A 16,576-nucleotide genomic window follows, 5' to 3' on the forward strand; every position below is an offset into this window, starting at 1 on the left:
ACTCCTCACCCTCCCATTTCCCAAAGATAAATGACCATAGTTTTCACAGCTCTTAAAAACAGTTTGCTGGGGCAGGGGTAGATAGCATAATGGTTATGCAAAGAGACTCTCATGCCTGAGGCTCTGAAGTCCCAGGTTCAATTCCTGCACCACCATAAGCCTGAGCTGAGGAGTGTTCTGGTAATAAAGTAAAATAAATAATAGTAATAATTGTTGGGCTGCGCCATGGAGAAGAGAGAGAGGAGATCCAGAGCGAAGAGGAAACACAAATCTTTATTTGCACTGGCACCAAAGAGTTGGGTAAGAGAGAAACAGGTTGGGCCACGTGCAGGTAGCAAAAATGGCTGCCTCACGCAGTAACCTTTCCTGCATCAAAACACTGAAGTGAAGAGCAGGCAAGAGAGAGAGGTGCGGAAGAAGGACTTTTATGGGAGTAGCTCTCACAAGAATGGGAAGGCGGAGGAGTAACCACAGCACTCTAGGGTAGGATAACAACTCTCATGAGATGGGAATGGGGAGGAGTAACCAAAGCACTCCAAATATCACAGGGAATAGACAATGCCCTGAGGGCACAACATGGCGGAACAGGCGCTCTGAGAATGTCCCAACTCTCCTGGGAACTAGCAATAGACTGAGGGGTCAACATGGCATATGTGACTGCATCTACACAATTTCCCAGCAAATAATTTTTAAAAGTTTGCTTCGGTAGTGTAGTCAGTTCAGCACAGGTGGTGCAAAGTGTAAGAATAAATGTAAGGATCCCAGTTCGAGTCCTCAGCTCCTCACTTGCAGGGAGTTGCTTCACAAGCAGTAAAGCAGGTCTGCAGGTGTCTATTTTTCTCTCCCCCTCTGTCTTCCCCGTCTCTGTCCATTTCTCTCCATCCTATCCAACAACGACTACATCAATAACAAGAACAAAACAAGGGGAAAAAAAGGGAATAAATAAATATTTAAAAAATTAATAAAAACAACCAGTTTGCTTGCTTGCTTCTGCTTTTTTTTTTTTTTGCAAATATAAATGGGATCTGTTTTCACATATGAGTGAAACCATCTGGTAGTTTGTGTTTAATCATTTACTTTGTTCTCTAATCACCTCCAATTCCATCCATTTTGTCTCAAAAGACACAATATCATCTTTTTTTTGTTTGCAGAATAGTATTCCATGGAATATATATCCCTTAATGTCTTTAGCTAGTCATCTGTTGATGGGCATTTAGGCTGCTTCCACTCTTTGGCTATTGTGAATAATGCAACTATGAACATAGGGGTGCATGTGTCCCCTCTAATTAATGTTTGAGTGTCCACTGGATAAATGCCTAAGAGTGTTATTGCTGGATAATGATGTAGTTCCATTTTTATTTGTATAAGGACTCTCCATACAGTCTTCCAAAAAAGGCTATACCAGTTTGCATCCCTACCATCAAAGTTTCTTTTCTCCACAACCTCTCCAACAACTGTCATTTCCTGGTTTGTTAATGTAATCTCTCAAGTGTGAGATGGTATCTCAGGGTAGTTTTAATTTACACTTCTCTAATGATAAGTGGAGCATTTCTTCATATGTCTGTGGGCTATGTGTATCTCTTCTTTAGAAAACTGTTTAGTTCTTTGGACCACATTTATTGTGATATTTTTGCCTCTTTTGTAGATCTTTACTAATTCTGTATAGATGTTTGATATCAGTCATTTGTCTGATGTGTGATGTGAAAATATCTTCTCCCATGTATTACTTAGTTGTCTGGTTACCTTTGTGTAGTTTTCGATTGATGTATAATGGATTTTTTTAGTTGCATGCAATCCCATTTATTTACTCTTGTTTTTATTTCCCTTGCCCAGGTGGTTGAGTTTCCAAATACATCTTTGATGTGAATGTCCAGCAAAGTTTCATAGACATTTTCTTCTATAAATTTTAGACTTTCTGTTCTAATATCTAGATCTTTGATCTATTTTGATTTGATTTTAGTGTATGGTGTTAGGTGGTGGTTTTACTTTTCTATATGTGGCTGTACAGTTTCCCCAACACCATCTGTTAAGGAGACCTTCTTTACCCATTGAATGCTTTTTTCCCCTTTGTCATATATTAGGTGATTGTATATCTGTGAGTACATTTCTGGTTTCTCAGTTCTGCTCCATTGATCCAAGTGTCCATTTTTATTCCAGTACCATGTTGTTCTGATTATTACTGCTTTGTATTCCAAACTGACATGGAAGAGTGTGATACCTCCATATTTTTCCTTTCTTCTCATAAGTGCTTTTACAATTTACAGCTTTTTGTGATTCCACACAAATTATATGACACATTGTTCAACTTGCTTGACAAAATGCCATTGGAATTATTACAAGGATTGTATTGAAAATGTAAATTGCTTTTGGTAGAATGGCCATTTTAATAATGTTTATTCTTCTAATCCAGGAACAAGGAATATTCTTCTACTTCTATGTGTCCTCTATATTTTTTAGCAATGTCCTATAGTTTTCATTATAAAGATGTTTTATCTCCTTCATAAGATTCACCCCAAGACATTCTATCTTTTGGGCTCAGTTGTAAATGAGATTTAATATTTTATTTCCCTTTTTTCTGATTCCTTGATTATACACAGAAATGCCACAGATTTATGTGTATTGATTTTGTATTCTGCTACTCTACTTAATTTAGTAATTATTTCCAGTAGTTTTTTTGGTGAATTCTATGGGTTCTTTAGGTATAATATGTCATCAATAAATAGTGATAGTTTAGTTTCCTTCTCCTCTTCTTCTTCTTCTTCTTCTTCTTCTTCTTCTTCTTCTTCTTCTTCCTCTCCTTCTTCTTCTTCTCCTCCTCCTCCTTCTCCTCCTCCTCCCCCTCCTTTTCCTCCTCCTCTTCCTTCTTCTCCTTCTTCTCCTTCTCCTCCTCCTCCTCCTTCTCTTCCTTCTTCTTCTTCTTTTTCTTCTTCCCCCAATCTGTATGCCTTTGACATTCTCTTCCTTATCTGATTGTGGTGGCAAGGCCTTGAGAACTATGTTTAATAACAGTGGAGACAGTGGACATCCTTGTCTGGTTCCTGGTTTCAGGCAGAATGCTTTCAGCTTTTCTCCATTGAGAATGACTTTAGCTGTGGGTTTGTTGTAAATAGTCTTTATTATGTTTATCCTTAGTTTTTATGTTTTATTGTGCTTATTATTAGTTATTATGTTCTATTCTTAGTTTCTGCAGGGTCTAGAACATAAATGGGTCTTGGATCTTGTGGAATGCCTTTTCAGCATCAATTTATATAAACATGTGATTTTTCTTATTCTTTCTCTTTTTTTTAACACAGTAAAGTATTTTGATTGATTTGTGAGTTCTGAAATATCCTTGTTTCCCAGAAATGAATCCCACTTGGTCTCAGTGATTTATTCTCTTGAATATTGTTGGATTTGATTTACCAGGATTTTGTTCAGCATCTTTACAGAAATGTTCATCAGAAATATAAAAGGCTTCCTTTTCTGGTGGAGTCCTTTCCTGCTTTGGAATCAAAATGATGTTTACCTCGTAGAATGTATTTTGAAGTGTTTTCCATTCTACAGTTTTCTGGAATAGTTTAAAGAAAATAGATATTAATTATTCTTTGACAGTCTTATAGAATTCATTAGTAATGCCATCTGGTCCTGGGCTTTTATTCTTCCGAAGACTTTTTAATTTTTTAAATTTATTTTTTTTAATTTATAATTTAATTTCTAAACTGATTGGTTTATTTAAGCTCTCTACTTCCTCTTGGGTTAGGCTACATACGACTTTGTAATGAAGTCTGTAGTATTCTTAACATTCTAAATTCAACCTAAAGATTTGATATTAGATGAAACCCTATGCAAAAGTCTGATGTCACTTTGGCTGAGAGAAATCACAATTGTACAAGTTACATTCTGAACGGGACCATGCCCCAGAGTCAACTGTGTATAACATAGTCTGTTTTATTAAGCAAAATTTTCCTTTCATCTATAATTGATTAAATAAGAGTAAAAACAGCTGTTCCCTTCTTGGGATAAGCTAAGATGCCATATTTCTTTATATTCAATGTCTACTATCCCAGAGAATCACTTCACCTACTCATTGATTCCATCTATTTCATTTAGCCTTTTTTTCTCCCACTGTTGATTAGAACAGTGAAAGTAACTTTTTCAATTATTCTAAGATAATTTGCCATATTCACTGGCAAAAGAAATGAAAGATATATTTTGGAAGCCAGAAAGTAGGTCAGGATGACACAGACAGTAACCAAGACTATTTATTATTTGTGCAATAGTAGCCACTTGGTGCATGGATAGACTTACCAAAAAGCCATGGATCTTAGTCAAGAAGCTAATGACCTATGTCAGACAGACAAAGAAAATTAGTCATATAACACATCTGCAAGATAGGGGGTATTAAAATTCAGGTTAGATCCTTTTCAATTTCGAAGGGGTGGTGAAAGAAAAATTCTAATGCTAGAGAATCAGTGAGGCTACATACCAAGGACAAGAAGAACTGAGCTGTCCAGAAATATTGGAAACTCTTACATCTTTATGAATTTATTTCATTCACAAAATTTATCACACTGTGTCGAATGATATAATGGTTATACATATCTTCCTGTCCTGTTTTATATTGCACATTATATGCTGATTTTCTTAAATTTTCTTTAAATTCAGACATCAGTTATTACTTCTATCAGAGTAGTTGGTAATATTGTATGTATATACATGCTTGCTGAATAAATAATTGAATAAAATTTTAGTTTTCAAAACTGAAATGTACTCTGAGAGTCATGATAAATCCTCAACATTTTAAAAATATGATTATAGAACAGGTGTGAGCCCACAAAGTTAGATAGCCTATGGGAAGAAAACAAATAAACCAAAATCCAGCAAAGCTTAGAATGAAGATGTATTGCTCTATGCCTTAAAAATACTATTTCTAACACCATATTTAGAGGCATAAATCTAAATTACTTTTCAGAGATTACATTCACTTTGACTTTGAGGTTCTTATAATGCTAGTATTGGACCTAAGTGAGTCATTTTATTTGAAATATACTTAGAAAACTTAATTTGCATTTTGCCATGCTCTTTTTTTCTTTAGAGAGTATATGATGATATATTTATGATTATAGAAATATTTCCATATTTTCAAAATTCAATAGGAGGACAACTGTATATAGTTCACCCCATTTGAACTTGAGGAATAAGAGCAAGTCAGATATGGGTGGGAAGTTGCATTACCAAAGTAAACAAGGGAATGCACAAAGAAAAGGAGAAATCCTATGCTTTGAATAGTTCTTTATGTCAGATGTGCATTTAAAACTGAGTTAGCTCCCATGTGATATAGTAATGCAATTAAATAGCATGTACTTATTGAATATCAACATTAGCCATACCTCGTTTGCTTTCTGATTTAAATTCACAAATTAGACCCTAGAGGTATACTCAGCAATACTTTTATTTCTACTTCCACGATAGAACAGAATGAATAAGCATCTTGATTGGGCACAAAAACAAAAAGCATAATGACAATTTAGTATGTCAGGGCCCCAGTGATGGAAAGCAAAGTAAAATTGTATTGTTTTTATTTGAAGTCCTCACTGATGAGTAAATGTATTGACAATTTGGTTTTTCTACTTCCTGAAATACCATTTTTATTCGGAACTCTAGAGTTATAAATATTCCTTCCAATTCACTTCAATAACAAATTTGACAGATTATGTGGGGAGCTGATTTGTGAAAAGTCATCTATATCTACCCATCTTAATAGTATGACAAGAGAATTTTCATTTGTTAGGATACCAGTTTCTAGTTTCTTTTCAAGAGAATTTTGACTAGAAAGGACATTATAACCATAGAAACACCCAGTGAATGAGTGGTCATAGGAGTATTATCAGAATATTATTCAAAAAAATTTAAAGTGGGAGTCTGGCGGTAGCACAGCAGGTTAAGCGCAGGTGGTGCAAAGCACAAGGACTGGTGTAAGGATCCTGGCTCGAGCCCCTGGCTCCCCACCTGCAAGGGAGTCGCTTCACAAGTGGTGAAGTAGGTCTGCAGGTGTCTATCTCTCTCTCCCCACCTCTGTCTTCCCCTCCTCTCTCCATTTCTTTCTGTCCTATCCAACAACGATGACATCAATAACAACAACAGTAATAACTACAACAATAAAAAACAAGGGCAACAAAAGGGAACAAATAAATAAAATACAAAATAGGTATTTAAAAAAATTTAAAGCAGAGAATATTCTGAAGAAATTGTGTGAAGAAAGACTTTTATCAACTCAAAAATACTGTAAAGAGTTTTGATAGTAAGATGAAGAATTTTTTTTTTCTTTTTCCAATTCTTATAACATGCAGGCATCTTACTACTTTTATTTATTCAACAAGTGTTTGTTAAATGCCAACTGCATTCCATGCACTGTTCTATGTACTCCAGTAAACAAGAGCTGGGGTGATAGTACAATGAATATGCAAAATAAAACAAATAAGATCTTTCATTACTGAGTCTCCAAGTTCCCAGGTTCATCTCCAGTATCAGCAGAGGCCAGAGCCTGGCAGTGCTATGAAGAAAAAAAAGGAGGAAGAGAAGGAGGAGGAGGAGGAAGAGGGGGAAAGAGTAAGAAAAAGGAGGAAGAGGAGAAGGAAGAGAAGAACCTGGACAATGCAGAACAAGTAATGGATGCAAAGAAAAATAAACTAGGAAAAGAAAATAGGGCATTTTTGAAATTGTGAGAGAATCTAATAGATTAGAGGTAATCTTAAGGACTTCTACATAAAGGTGGCAATTAAACTGCTACCTAAAGGAAGTGACAAATTAATATTTTTCATTTTTCATTCTGGCCTGAGAAGACAGCACATATAAAGGCTCTACAGTAAGAATATTTTTTAGGTTCTGGAATAAAAGAGAGGAAGGTGAGTTAAGTTACGTGAGTAAAGTAACAAGATAATGTGAGAATACACAGACCATAGAAAGGGCCTCGTATTTTATACTGAATAATAAAGGCATTGTTGGACTAAATCAAAGAAGTAACATGGTCTGTTGAGTTCTAAAGAATGTTAGGTACAATATGGAGATTACACTGAAAGGACTAGGTGAGAAGTAGAGAGACCAATTAAAGGTGCTTTTATAATTCCAGCAATATATGAAGAAACGTGGAGCAGGATGGTAGCAGTAATCAAGGAGTAGGATTCTCAATATACTTTGAAGGCAGAGCTGATAGAACTTGCTGATGAAATGAAAAAGCGCTGCTGGCACTGTGTATTATTGGCACATGAATGAGTAATAAATATTGATCAAATAAAGGAGTCAGTCAAATACAATTTGCTCTTTTCAGAGAAATATGGATTTACAGAAGCAGAATTACTGCTGCTTTTTATAATAATAAAGCATTTTTCATTTACATAGTATTCTTCATACCATTTATGAAGATATTTTGACATACCAACTTGCCTAGGCTATCGTCCCTAATTGGCCAATAACACAGTGATCTAAGTGTGACTGTGAAGGTATCTTGTATTCAAATTTGTAGTAAAGGAACTTACTGCAGGGAATATTTTCTAGATTATCTTGGCAGACTTGACTCAATCAACTGAACTGGTTTAAGGACAGAACTAAGAATTCAGTAAGTTCTGCTTATGGACAGTATCTTCAGCTTGTGTCCAAGAGTTTTTCAGCCTAATCTTCCTCAAGATCTGCCTTGTGGGTTCCAGGCTTGCATAGCCAGCACTGGCAATTATGTAAACCAATTTCTTAAAATAAATTGTATCATCTAATCTCCTGCTGGTTCTGTTTTTCTGGTTGAACTCTAATACACTGCTGAATTAAACTCTAATAACTTAAGCTGCCAAAGGGAAATAAATAATTTGTCACCTGTTAGAGCAAATGCTAATTCTTGTCATTCACTCTACTAGTTTAAGCAAATGTGAAAAAAAGAATTGAGGGGGCCAGGTAGTGGCAGATCTGGTTGAGTGCTCACATTAAAGTATATAAAGAACCAGGTTCGAAACTCTGGTCCCCCTGCAGGGTAAAAGCTTCATGAGTGGTGAAGCAGGGGTGCAGATATCTCTCTGTCTGTCTCCCCCACAATCTTTCTCTGACTCCATACAATAGTAAATAGATTATAATATTTTAAAGAAAGAATTGAGAAGAAAATAAGGTCACGATTATATAAAGATGATACTGGGCTGTCAGAAAAGGTGTGACATATTTTTTCTGTTTTCTAACCAAAAATATGCCGTGACTTTTCTAACAACTTAATAATTGATACATGCTCATCAATAGAGTCATCATGGGATGAGTAAACTTTTTAAAATTATTAATGAATCAGCAATGTCTGGTTGTGTGTGAGTCAATGCCTAATATAGACTATATGGATTATGTCTTGGGGGCCAATTGACTTCTTTCTCCCCAATAGTCACATTGGGAAATTTGGTTAGAAAATAGAGAAGAAGTGCTCAGACAGACCCAATGCCAGTGGATACAGTGGAGAGAACACTAGATAGGTTGAGAGTAGGAAATCCTGGGTCCTAACTCTGACTTTTATTTTAGTTAGGTTCTTTTGACTACAAAGGAAAAAGAAAACTCATTCTGTCTGTAGGGATTTAAGGGGTGTTTGTTGCAACATCCACTACATTGACTATCACTGAAAACAAAAGTGAAAGGAAGGACAGGGTAAAGAAGTATTAATGACCACAGTTCATGCCAGCTACCTCTTTCCTGTATTGTAAAAATGAGTCTCTTTCACCAGACTTCAGCTTCTTTGTTCACTCATTTCAATTTTAGTCACTTGCTTATTTATTGGTCTAGTCTGTGAAATCTGGGTTTGAATTACTCATAATCTCTGCTTTCACTGCCTTTATGATTCACTATGTCATCTCTTCCTTCTCCTACCTCCATTGTTTACTCTTATTCTTTTTTTTTATTTTAAAGGAATCATTAACAAACCCATAGGATAAGAGGGGTACAACTCCACACAATTTCCACCACCAGATCTCCATATCCCATCCCATCCCCTCCCCTGATAGCTTTCCTAGTCAATACATTGTGGGGTGCAGAAGGTGGAAGGTCTGGCTTCTGTAATTGCTTCCCTGCTGAACACAACAGGGGAGATACCGTGATACCATGATCACGAAGAGTGACTTTCTATACCTGTACTGAGCAGTTAAAGATGCAGGGTGCTGGGAGTCGGGCTGTAGCGCAGCGGGTTAAGCGCAGGTGCCGCAAAGCACAATGGACCGGCATAAGGATCCCAGTTCGAACCCCGGCTCCCCACCTGCAGGGGAGTCGCTTCACAGGTGGTGAAGCAGGTCTGCAGGTGTCTATCTTTCTCTCCCCCTCTCTGTCTTCCCCTCCTCTCTCCGTTTCTCTCTGTCCTATCCAACAACGACGACAACAACGATAACTACAACAATAAAACAACAAGGGCAACAAAAGGGAATAAATAAAAATTTAAAAAAAGATGCAGGGTGCTTGTAGAGCATGGTGTAACTTTGTGCATGGCAACTCCCACCTCCCCCTTTTATTTTGTAGAATCCAAGTCTTGTGCATTAACAATTTCATCCCTCCAGGTTACTTTTTCATTCAGAAAGAGGGACAAAGAGAGCTACAGAGAGGAAGAGATACCTTCTTCTTCTAGCGTTTGCCCTTCTTCCGTAGCCAGTCAACAGCATCAGGTTGAAAGCTGTCAGGAGCTTCTTGTTGCTGGCTTTGAAAGTGACTGGGATCCATGTGGATTCAGTTGGCTAGGAAGGATCGTCAGTTTCCCCAATAAATGGGTACTCACGGGATGCACCACGAGAAGGTCGATCCAATGCATCCCAAAACAGAAGAAATACCAAAACACTAGAACTTTATTCATGACATAGCACTTTCCATGTGGTTCTAGGGTTTGAACATGGGCCAAGCATGTGGCAAGGCACATGTCTGTGTGAGACGATGAGCCACCTCTCCAGTTCCAATGATACCTTTTTTGATGAAAGCAAATTTTTTCAGAAATTCTGTTACAAGTATGCAGCAGTTAATATTTTCTTGCAGTTGTGGAAATGCATGCCTTAACTTCAAAGGGGAGATAAACAGGGAAGATCAATTGGAACTATTACAGTACATGCTTTTGCTGAACTACAGATAGTTCACTAGAATTCAGTTGTAAAGCATGAGGAGGGTATATAATAAGGCCTAATAGGTTAAGTACATACATACTAGTTCAGTAGAGCCTTTGCTTACAATGGCAACCTCCAAAGATTAGCAATGCCCACTAGGTACTTAAACATAACATCTGGGGTCCAAGAAAAAGAATTTGATATAGAATTATTTTATGTCTGAGATATAGTTGAGAGTCATTAAGGAAAGCCAGTTTTCCTGTCCTGTATTCCAGTTTAGCTCACACTTGAGGCAGGGCACTGGCTAAATTACATCAAATCCTCTGAACTTTGATGTTATGAGAAATAAGTGAGATGATTCATATAAAATATTTATTAGAACTTGGGACATGTCACAAACATCAACCTATTACTGCCACTGGTGTATAAATGGGAATTGGAGAGTGAATGAAAGTATTAAAGAATATTTGTAGAGGGAAAACTAGAGACCAGACATCTTCCCTGGATTCTTATACTTCCTGCTTCCAACCACACCCCTAAACTTCTTTCTGAGTGTATCTATCTGGAGGTTCAAGGCAACTGAATCTCATTAATATGAATCTGTATTAGCTTTCCCTAAAAAAGTCATCATTGGCCCTCTGTCCCTAACCTTAATAAATGGCACCACTACTTTCATTAGCCCTTAGGTCAATTGTAAGACTTGTTCTTAATATCTCTGCTGCCATCAGACTGATGACCTATCCAAACAACTACCAATGCATATTATTTTGTCTTCAAAGCATCTTTAAAAAATATCATTTTCTATCACTCTGAAAAAAATAAATAAAATTGGTTTTGAATTAACCCATGAGCTATGATATATTAGACTAAAAGTTAATATGTAAACCCATAATTTAGCTATCTGTAATCTACTTTAAACATGAGATTATCCCACACTATGGTGGAGTAGTTTGTACTCTAAAGAGTGAGTGAAACATTGTGAGTGTGTGTGTGTGGGGGGTGGGTGCTTATTGTTTATTTGCTTAGCTTGTTTGTTTTTTTTGCCTGAAAAGGAATATTGAAGTGTTACAGAAGAATAGTCCCACAATGTCCCACTTACTCTATGATATACTTTGTCAAACTGATCATTGTGTAAAATGATTATTAAGTGAATGAATTTTATTTCACTTGTATTTTCTGTGACATTGGTTAAGGCCAGTTCTCTGACTGTGGTGAGCTCTCTGGGATGTTACAGCAAAGCCATATGGACAATAAGAGATATTTTCCTTTAATAAAATCATAGTCTTACAAGGTTAAGTGATGAAAATCAAGCATCTTATGAAAGAGCAATAGAGGATAGGACATGAAGATGGTCATGTCCAAACTGAATCCCAGAATTATGAAGCTATGTTGTGCTCAATAGAAAAATAACTCACGGGAGTCGGGCTGTAGCGCAGCGGGTTAAGCACAGGTGGCGCAAAGCACAAGGACCAGCATAAGGATCCCGGTTCGAACCCCGGCTCCCCACCTTCAGGGGAGTCGCTTCACAGGCGGTGAAGCAGGTCTGCAGGTGTCTATCTTTCTCTCCTCCTCTCTGTCTTCCCCTCCTCTCTCCATTTCTCTCTGTCCTATCCAACAACGACAACAACAATAATAACTACAACAATAAAACAAGGGCAACAAAAGGGAATAAATAAAATAAAATAAATTTAAAAAAAAGAAAAAGAACTCACTTGGATATTGCACTGCTTTGCAGTGTGCAGGACCCAGGGTCTAGTTCAGCCCACTCTGGATTTTATCAACTTTGATCCTTATAAAGTTATCCCTTTTACCAGAATTCCATTTCATTCACCTGTATATTCATTTGGTACTATGTCATTTGTCCAAATTTAAGGGACGGGAGAAGGCCAAGTAATAACTTAATAAAGGCTTTTGATCATCTGGATAAGGGAAAGAGACTGGAACACTTTAATGATGACCCTTTTGGTCACTACCAAGCCATTCCACCATCTGGGTCCTAGTCAGGGAATCTTGGGATTCCCACATAGATATGATGGATCTAGACCTCTAACAGATTCCTCTCTCCACCATCACTGGTCATCCCCATCAGGAACAACATCATAAGCCCTCTTATGGGCCTCTATAAGATCTTGCCCTCACTGTAAAGCAATGGTAAGGACTACCCCATTCTCTGAAGGGAGGCTGAGTCTGCTACTTGGTCCTGAAATGAGTGAAACCTAGAATGTTCCTAGCTAAGACCATGGAATGTGAGGTCAAACCAAGAGGGAATGCAGAAGTTATAGAACAGGCCCTAGGACAGATCAATGGGGTTTACAGTTAACAGTATTTATATGTGGTGGTCCGGCAGTAGCGCAGCTGGTTAAGCACACGTGGAGCAAAGCTCAAGGACTGGTAAGAATTCTGGTTCAAATGCCGGCTTCCCACCTGCTGGGAAGTCTCTTCACAGGAGGTGAAGCAGGTCTGCAGGTATCTATCTTTCTTTCCCTCTCTCTGTCTTCCCCTCCTCTCTCCATTTCTCTCTGTCCTACCCAACAACGACGACATCAATAACAACAATAACTACAATAATAAAACAACAGGGGCAAAAAAAGGGAAAATAAAATAAATAAATAAATAAATAAATAAAACAGTATTTATATGTTTTTCCCATGTTTGGAAGCTAGTTTCTGACCCAATCCAGCTTTCTGGTCCTATTTCCAACTCTGACACCATCTTCCCAGACAATACTTCTAGCTCACCTGCACGTTAGCTGTCAGGCTCAGGCAAAAGTTTAGAAAACTCACGGGCACCTTGGAATATACTTAAAATAGACTTCCTAGCGTCTTACAGAGTGAAAATCACAAATCCCATCTGCTATATCTTTACCTAAGTTCTTGATTATTAAATGATTTGTTCTCCTTTATATATATATATTTTTTAATTTTTTATTTATAAAAAGGAAACATTGACAAAATCATAGAATAAGAGGGGTACAACTTCACACAATTCCCACCACCAGAATTCCATATCCCCTCCCCTCCCCTGATAGCTTTTTTTTTTAACCCTCTAGGAATATGGACTGAAGATAATTGTGGGATGCAGAAGGTTGAAGATCTGGCTTCTGTAATTGCTTCCCACTGCTTTATATCTTAATGCTTTTCAGCCACCAAGTTGCAGATGCTACCATGACACCAACCTGACTTCCCTAGGCAGCAAACCAATGTGTCCTGGAACCCCACCTCTCCAAAGCCCTACCCCACTAGGGAAAGACAGAAATAGGCTGGAGGAGTGGACTAATGTGTCAATGCCCATGTCCAGTGAAGAAGCAATTACAGAAGCCAGACCTTCCACTTTCTGCAGCACCCCCATAAAGATCTTTTGTCCATTGTCCCAAGAGGAATAGAGAATAGGAAATATTCCAATAGATGGGATGGAATGGGGTATGGAACTTTGGTGGTCAAAACTGTATGGAATTACACCCCTCTTATCCCACAATCTTGTTGATCATTATAAATAATACAATTAAATTTAAAAATTAAAATAATAATAAAGGCTTTTAATCTATGGGACAGACACCTACACTACCAATCATGACTAATTGTCCTTCTCCTACCATGGGGAAAGACTAAGGAAACATAGATGTGAAAGAATTGGAATCTTTAAAAGGCTTTGATAGAAATAAAACATTTTTCTACCTGCCATAATGGCTTACTAAATAAAACGTTGTGATTTTTCTGAAATTCTCTAGAAACAATTGTGTAGTTTCAGTATGGCACTACCTTCTAATGACCAGATGCAATTAGGAAGCTCTTTAAGTCTTTATATGGTATACCAAAACATTTCTTTGTTTGTAAATCTACCAACAAATTAATCCTCACCTAACTTCTGGTTATCATTTAAAAATATCCCTGAAATATAAAGGGTCATCTTTTATTATGTTACTATTTGATTTTCATAGCTAGAAAATTGAAGGCTAAAGTGCTGAATCATATTGGTTGAGGTCTCATAGCAAAAGTAGTCAGAATAAACAATTCAGATCTTTAAACTTCTTATAGAGCAACTGGGCTCTATAACCACCAAACTCATAATCAGCTGGAAAAAGAAAAGGACACTGATGTATAATGTTAATATTGTAATACATGAAATAAACTACAGGATCATCTTTCTGAGATCATAGTTTAGGGGTTAGGCACCAAGTGTTGTGTAGAATCGAAATTACAAGGTTTATTGAGGTGAATTTGACAGGGGTGCAATATCAGGTGACAGAGTGATGAGGTTGTTGATGGGATTGCACCTCAACTCTGGGGTCAGCCTTAGGTTGAAGGAGGCATTGAGAATGAGTTTGATTCCATTGTGGTGATGGTAAATTTCAGTTACTTCTTTTTGGATTAAAGAGATGAAACTAATGCATTTCCAATCTATATCAGCAACCTCTTCTCCTGGGTCTAACAAGTCTTCAAATTTCCTGTCTTCTTATTACAGCCTTTTTCTTTTAATGCAAATATCATTTCAGGAAAGGAGAACAGAGAAGCAATCTTGGAAATTCTCCTTCTATTGGGGGTGTTCAAATCAAAGTTATAAATATAACATAGCTGGGCAAGACTGAGTAATCTTATAGTGGTGGAGGGAAGGGATAGATAGAACAAAAAGATTTATTGACAGGAGGGAGAAGAGGAGAAATGGAGAAGGAGCAGAGGTGTGTCTGGCAGCAACAATCAAAGAGAAAGATTTATCTGTTTTCTGAGAAGAAAAAATGCAAGATTAGAGCAGATCTTGCTAAATGTAACTGTTAGTGATAAGTCTGAACTCTAAAATAGTGAAAGTAGTTTTCAACTGAGAAAAGAAAAATGTCACCAAATACCCCTTTATTTTTATCAAATTCTTTTCATTTTATGACATAGGAGTGGAGGAGGAGCAATTGATTATATAAATTATAAAATCTCTCTTCCTCTTTATCCAATGAGCACTCAGTAAAACTTTTAAGAGAAAACCACTGATAATAATCATTTGGAAAGTTTGTTGAATATTTTTGGGGTACAACTGTAATATTTGAATCCAACAGACTTAGAGTGGCATCCAGTGTGGGACTATGTGAAAGCTTGGTAGAGCTTAGGGGAGCTCTCCCATCTTTGGATGGAGGTCTGGAAAGACATCCCACTTGTTAGCCTCTCTCCTTATAGAGATGTGCCAAGAGGGAAAAGTCTCCTAGGCTCAGTTTCACCTTGTTAATCTCTCAAGCTCCCAGAAAGTCTACAAGCCTCTCACACTTAGTACCCCCTGCTAGCAGGCCAAATGGCTACCTGCTTGGGGTTTCACTCAAAGTTCATGATAGTCATTCAAAGTTCACACATCCACTGTAACTTCATCTTTTGATCATATGGGAGAACACACTCTATCATACACCCCTGCTAGTACCCAGCAGTGAGACCCCATATTCTGTTTCCCTGTCCCCTTTGATATCTGTGATTTACATGAAGCTTTTTTTTTCTTCTTCTCTACCTCACCTTACTGGTTTAACCACTATGCTTCTGTCAAATACCTTTGGATAATTAACTTGCCTACATCATGGAAACTAATTGCCTTGACCTTTATGTATCTAATCAATTCTTGTCATACCAACCCCATACCAGGGGGGCAAGTTGACCTTTAAGAAACCTGTAATTTTTGACATATGTGAAAAATGTTCTTTGTTTAACTCAGTATAAAATCCTGTACCCATCTTCAAATAAACAGACGTTCATACCAGAATATCTCCCGATGTCTCTAATTCATGCAGCCACTAGAGCTGGTGAGGGAGTGTTGGAGGCTTACCCCCCCCCCATTTGGAGTCACTCCATGTGGCACCAGCAATCCAAAACTATACATTTTTATCTAACTCTACTCTCTAGAAATACTAACATGAGTATGGGAAACAGTGCAAAAACGCACTCTGTCTACGCCTTGAAATAAGGATTGAGACACTGAGAGTCATGGCAAGGCAAAAGTTTTACATGTGTGTCTGTGTGTGTGTGTGTGTGTATGTGTGTGTGTGTGTGTGTGTGTGTGTGTGTGTGTGTGTGTGTGTGCGCGCGCATGCGCGCAAGGGTGCAAGCTAGCAAGCACACCAAGGGAAATCTTCAAGGTATTTTTATACATTACTAGGACATGGGAACAACCTGTGCTTTTCCCATTTGATGAGATGGAATTGGCTCACAATCTAACCATATTCAGGAAAAAGGGGATAGGAATGTATGCAAGAGAGAAAGAGAGGGAGAGAGAAAGGGAGAAAGAGAGAAAGAGACTTACTCTGGCTTATAATGGTTCTGGGGATTGAACCTAGGACCTCAAAGCTTCAGGCATGAAAGTGTTCTGCATAATCATTATACTTTTCTCCAGCCTTCTGGATGTTTCTTTTTAACTTTTTGGTGTGAAAGCTCTCTATATCTGGGACTCAGATATGTTTCTTTGTAGATTAATCAACAAGGAGGAACAAATTTGTAATCATGAGAGATAGCAAGCAATAAGCACAAATTCTTTATTCTGCCATC

The sequence above is a fragment of the Erinaceus europaeus genome, chromosome 9 (assembly GCF_950295315.1).
Source record: "Erinaceus europaeus chromosome 9, mEriEur2.1, whole genome shotgun sequence".
In the NCBI taxonomy this organism is placed as follows: domain Eukaryota; kingdom Metazoa; phylum Chordata; class Mammalia; order Eulipotyphla; family Erinaceidae; genus Erinaceus; species Erinaceus europaeus.